General features: G+C 38.1%; 1 pseudogene; it reads right to left on the minus strand.

Annotated features, from left to right (window-relative positions):
• Positions 1-1,366: 1,366 nt before the first annotated feature.
• LOC116016153 lies at positions 1,367-3,646 on the minus strand (annotated as a pseudogene).
• Positions 3,647-6,303: the final 2,657 nt, after the last annotated feature.

A 6,303-nucleotide genomic window follows, 5' to 3' on the forward strand; every position in this document is an offset into this window, starting at 1 on the left:
TTTTTTCCCAAAGGGTTTTTCTTAGTCTAAGGTTTTTAACGAGGCAACCCGTGTAAATCACGCCCCTCCTGCTCAACTCAAACTTGAGGGGTTCATCACGGACTATCAAGGCATTCAAGCCAGGGAGACTTTGCTCGCAACAAGTTAGCCGCCTGGAGCACATTCTACTTCTCGAACCTGACGACTCTCGCAGATTCAAGAAGTGGGGGACTTGTGATGGGTAAATATGCACATGTACTAGTCGGTCCGTAAATCACATGTCCGTCAACGGTCACCCAATCGCTCCGTCGACGGTCACCCAACCGGGTCGGTCACCCAACCGGTCCGCATGATCGGAAGCAACATGCACGTGTACTAGTCGGTCCGTAAATCACTTGTCCGTCAACGGTCACCCAATCGGTCCGTCAACGGTCACCCCACCGGTCCGTCGACGGTCACCCAACCGGTTCGGCCGCATGATCGGAAGCAACACACCTTGTGGATTGGAGGCTCGCGAGCGCAACAATAGCTTGATGTGACGACCGACAACTTTTCAGGAACAAGGGATCCGTGTTTTCTTCACCTCGAGTAACTCAACCACTTCGAGCAAACCAATGCGCATTTTGCGGAGTGACTATTCAGCCCATGCAAATATGCCCTCCACTTGCATATCAGACACCATGTGCATAGTAAATCCACTTTGTATAAATATAGGGGTCATTCCCCTCACTGGAGGAGAAACACATCAGTACTACACTAATACACTTGTGATTTGCTCATTCGTCTCTCTTGCTCTCTCCTTGTTACTGTTCGTCACCTGTAGAGCGATATAGCTTCTTACCGCTCAGTCGTCAACCGGTAGAGCGACCGATTAACCGGCCGAGCGGCATCCTTCACCACACGTAACACACGTATCCGTAGCGTAATCGTAGACCCGTTTACATTTACGCTATCACCTTGATAGGGATGCTCTTAGAAACATTATATATTGATTTCCTTCGCCCTTTAGGCTATATCAAATTTGAGGTTCAAAGATAGTTGCTGGAAGGATTGGACTCACACCTGATTTTCCCTGTCTCAGATGTGTGAGTGTAACTATGCTACTGACGAGGAAAAAATTGGTCAACGTACATAATATGTTGCGGCACTGAATATTTACATAACAATTTAATGTACAACGGATCTCAAGAATTGTTTCTTATCAAAGGATTCTGAAATTTTTTCCATCGAGCAGGAAATTATTTTCTGTGTTTTAGTTCAAAGTTTAGAAACAATATAGTTTATTTGGCCTCTTCTTCGTCGGTTTTTGGTCACATAGAATAAAAAACTAAAGATAGGTGAACAACTGCTTTAAGATGACTTACTCATATAAGACTGCTTCTCAATCTTACAATTGCATTTGTAGTTTGTTTACTGACTCATCGAGCTGCTGAATTGGAAAGTTAGCTTCTTTTATTACTTTATTATGGGAATTATGCCAAAATAGTAACCATGAGATAGATCTCACTAATGGCGCAAGTCTCGAAGGCCATGGATAGAATAAGGATGGTAAGCGAGGAGTAACAATGGAGTTGCTCTAGGCAAAGTGGCAGCTTGGCCTTCAGACATATCCACGGCATATTTAAAGGTGTGGTGACATTGAATCCCTGGAGTAAACGACCAATGAAAAGGTGTGTCACCTTCAAAGCATACGAAATTCCAGGACAAGATCGTCTTCTCCCCATTCCAAATGGAATAAACCCGAAATGCCTACTAGGAGTATCCATCTCTGTTTGACCTGCCAGGAACCTCTCCGGAGCCATACTTGTGGATTTCGTTGTATCTTCCAGCGTACAAAATGGTTCCCTTTGGAATGGTGTAGCCACCCACAATGCACTCTTCTATGGCTTTGTGTGGCGCTAACAGAGGCGCTGCCGGGTACAATCGCAAGGCTTCTTTTACAACAGCTTGGAGGTATGCCATGTTATCAATGTCTTAATCTTCTACCCATCTCTCTTTGTCAACTACGGTATCTATCTCTTCTTGAACTTGTTTCATTACATGCGGGTTGTTCAATAATAATGATAGCACCCATTCCAAATTAAGGCTTAAAGTGTCTGCACCATCTTCCATCATACTCTGTATCAAAAGAGGGATATTAGTAGCAGTCAATAATAATCATAACTTGGTTAAGTGCATAAAACATATTGATATCAGAAAAAATGACACTTTTTCTTCTAAATTATACTTCGTACTAATATTGTTGACTTTTGCTTTTAATTATATGTCCATTCACTATTTTCCCTAGTTATCACCATTTTAATCCAAGCACATTAACTATCCATTATAAACATGCAAATTTTTATTTTTTTTTAAAATAAGACTTCTTTGACACATAAAAAAGAGTAATGCTACACTACCTCTTAATTTCTCCTTTTGATGTATTCCTACCAAATTGAGTTTTTTAGTATTGATTAAAGGAAAAAGTGTCAAATAGACCACTGAACTTGTCGCTTTTGTTCAATTGGGTCATTGAACTTAAAAAGTGTGCAATTCAACCATTAAACAAGCAAAATTTGTGCAATTGAACCATTTTTACAAAAAATTTTAATTCAATTTGAGTTAAGAACATTTCAATATTGACTTCCAACTAGTATGGTAAAAGAAAATGTCACTCTTAACACATATATGTTAGTAATATAATTGGATTTTACCCAAAAAATTTGTAAAAATGGTCCAATTGCACAAATTTTGCTTGTTTGATGGTTTAATTGCACACTTTTTAAGTTAAATGGCCCAATTGCACAAAAGTGATAAGTTTAGTGGCCTATTTGACACTTTTTCCTTGATTAAAAGTATATGGGGCAGCCAATTCATGGCAGCCCAGGAATATAAGCTACATCATGAAGGGAAATTGTTAAGGGGACTTAGGAGGGAAAATGGCATTTCCTTGGATTTTAGTTTTTGGATATGTAATTAGGGTTCTAGGAGCTAGAATCGATGGAACTTGTTAGACCTATTTCGCGCACTTAATCAAATGAATTATAACATTGGAAGATTTAGTTGATATTTCTAAAAATTTTCAATTCTTTAGGTTTCTTGATGTTTTTCGAGACAAATTTTGATCAACAAAAAAAAACTACTAAAATGACTAAATGAGAAATTAAATAATATATATGTGCCCATGGGAAAAATCAATCATATCACTAATTAAGATAGGACAAATGTCATTTTCCCTTCTACTTAAAATGGAAGGTGTACATACCTGTGATGCTGCCTTGATAATTGTCTCGCATGTATAAGAATGGTCGACGGATTGGAACTTATCGTCGATCACTGAAAGCATAACATCTATGAAGTCTCGATCGTCGTCCTTAGACCCTCCATCTCCCTTCATCTCCCTCCTTTTGACATGATCTTTAATCCAATTCTGAAAAATATCATCCATGGCCTTTGAGACTTGCTTCATGGATGCAATTTGGCCGCCAAAATCTAACCATCTGACCAACCTCGTCGGAAAAAACGCATCCCCGGGAGCAAATTCCCCTATGAGACACATAATTTCCTTAAACACCTTAGTTATACATCGTGCCTCCTCGTCCGCCTTGCACCGTCTTTCGGCATGTACTTGTATCTCTTCCCTCCTATCAACTTCACGATCAAGTTTAAGGTCAAATGCCCAATCCATTCACTCATGTCCACCTTTTTTGGTCGGAAGTTGACATCATCGAGTACTAAAGTGTAGAGTTCTTTGATGTTGGCCTCCAACTCCGACATCCACACATGCTTCAATTTCTCCAGTGTGTTGTTTGAGAGCAATTCCACTACCGTACTGAGTGAACGGCAACACTGCATGGTCGTAGCCCAAATACTTTCCTGCATATGCATCATAATGATACAAGTTTTTATCAATTAGTTAGAATTATAGGATTAATTTTAGGGTCACATAATGCATATTATTGGTTGATTATGGATCATTAGTTAGAATTACAGGATTAATTGGCCATTGTACGATCCAGTTTGAAAGTGTTACTTACCTGCACAACTAGGCGGGCGATCAGCAAGGATCTTGTCGTTAGTAGAGAAGCAATCTCTGGCGGTTTCCCAGCTGCTAATGATAACGGACGGCTGCATTCCGATCCGGACGGTGAATATAGGGCCGTATTTATCCGCCAGCGCTCCCAAAGTCCGAATCAGTGGTTCCTTGCCGGAGGTGGCCGATCAGCGGCCATGCGCCGGGGACTACCGGAGGTAACGGCGGCTTTGATGAATTGCTATTGCTATTACTTTTTCTTCCTCGCCATGAAGTGCAGAGTAACGCGAAGATGAATATCCCTGCTAGGGCTAAGGAATTGGAGACAATCCCAAGAAGCTCCATTATTGATGGGATTGAAGCTGGTAGATATTGCGTTATTTATATAGGGAAATAATGGTGATGTTGATGAGTAATTGATTAATTCCCAAACCATCAAACCATTATTCCTTGTTGCTCATGTAATCATATATGTTGGTGCTGATGTTGATGAAAAACATCTGATCTGTATCAAACCAACTTATTCCCTTGAGCTTTATAACCAAAATCCCTATAAAATAATTTTAACTTCCGGAAACATCTTTTAAGGAGGGTTGATTATAACACCCAAAATTTTACAAAACACTATCTATTTTCAACAATATTATTTGGACAATAATACCTCAAAAAATTATTTTACAATTATATATATATATATATTCATGTGCGATTATATCTTTCGGTGCGGTTGTGTGGTGATCAATGCTATTTAAAAAAAATTCTAAACTGATTGCACCTTAAACTTCTAATCTACGCACTTAAATTGGATTAATATAAATATGACTTTGTAGAGAAAATCTTATAAAGAATATTAGTTGTGTTTTGGAATTTCAAAAAAAAAAAGTGTCTCCTAAAGTTTCAGACTGACGCACCTTAAGTAGGAAACAATGCACCTTAAGAAGGTAAACCACGCACCTAAAGTCTTAGGCCAACGCACCTTAAGTTTCAGCAACTGACGCACCTTAAGCACACAAACCACGCACATTAAAAAGGAAAATCACACACCTTAAGAAGAAAAACATGCACCTTAAGCTTCAGGTTGACGAACCAGTTTCAACAACTACTCACCTTAAGCAAAAAATCACACACCTTAAGCAAAACAATCACACACCTTAAGCACAAAAACCACACACCTTAAGTACAAAAAACACGAACCTTAAGTTTCAAAAACTACTCACCTTATGTACACAATCAACGCACCTTAAGTACAAAAACCATGCACCTTGAGCACAAAAATACGCACATTAAGAAGGAAAAATGCACCTTAAATTTTGATATAAATGCAAAAATTGTCAAATTGTCCCCGCGTTTTTTTTTAATTATAAATTTTGGTAATTCTGGACGTTGATTTAAGCAAGATCAATGACTCAGATTTAACCGCACAACCGCATGGGAACTGAATTCTACACACACGTACACACTTCAACTTGTTGGGTAAATGAAAAAATTAGCAAGGGATATTACGGAATAAGTGTATATATGAGATTCGATGGGATATTATGGAGTAAGTGTATATGATGCAAAATGATGACATATTGAGGGAATTATAATGACGAAGTTAGTAGAATTAGTAGAATGATGGAATTAATAAGGATGGTGTTAGTATGATGATGAAGTGGCATTTTTGCATTATTTGACAGCAGTTTAGTATTTTGATCATATCTTAGTGTAGGAATATCCAAATTAAATAATTCTTGAATATATGGAAAGGTAATTTATAAGGCTACAACTTTCATGAAGACCACTAAGACATTAATAAAATGTATGATAGTAAAAAATGGCATGAAAGTCAGTGGTATCTTATTCTTCCAAGTGGTATGTTATTAACTATATTATCTAAAATTAGAAATAAATTCCCATTATGTATGGAGCATAATTGAAGACAAGGGGATGCCTGAAGATAAGATGCCAATTAAGAGATATTATAATTTTATATTTAAATTATTAGGAAATAATTACAGTTATATCCAAAACTCCACATATAATTACCCTAGTTCTATAACATATTTTTTTTGTTGGTAAATTCACCGTGACTTTCTCTGTCCGTTTAACGGTCCGGGTACACCCGCGTTCACTCTGGGAGGCACAGAAGCTAGTCTAGGGAGAATCATCACTTGTGGGAATTGAACTCGATTTCTCCCGAAATTCTTCTCCACAAAAAGAGCTCACTTGCTACTTGAGCTATATATAACATTCTCATCATCCAAAACCACTCAAATCTTCTCTCTCATAGTAGTTCTTCTCTTTTCTAACATGAAGAGAAACTCTCTATA

Source organism: Ipomoea triloba, chromosome 4 (assembly GCF_003576645.1).
Source record: "Ipomoea triloba cultivar NCNSP0323 chromosome 4, ASM357664v1".
Classification (NCBI taxonomy): Eukaryota; Viridiplantae; Streptophyta; class Magnoliopsida; order Solanales; family Convolvulaceae; genus Ipomoea; species Ipomoea triloba.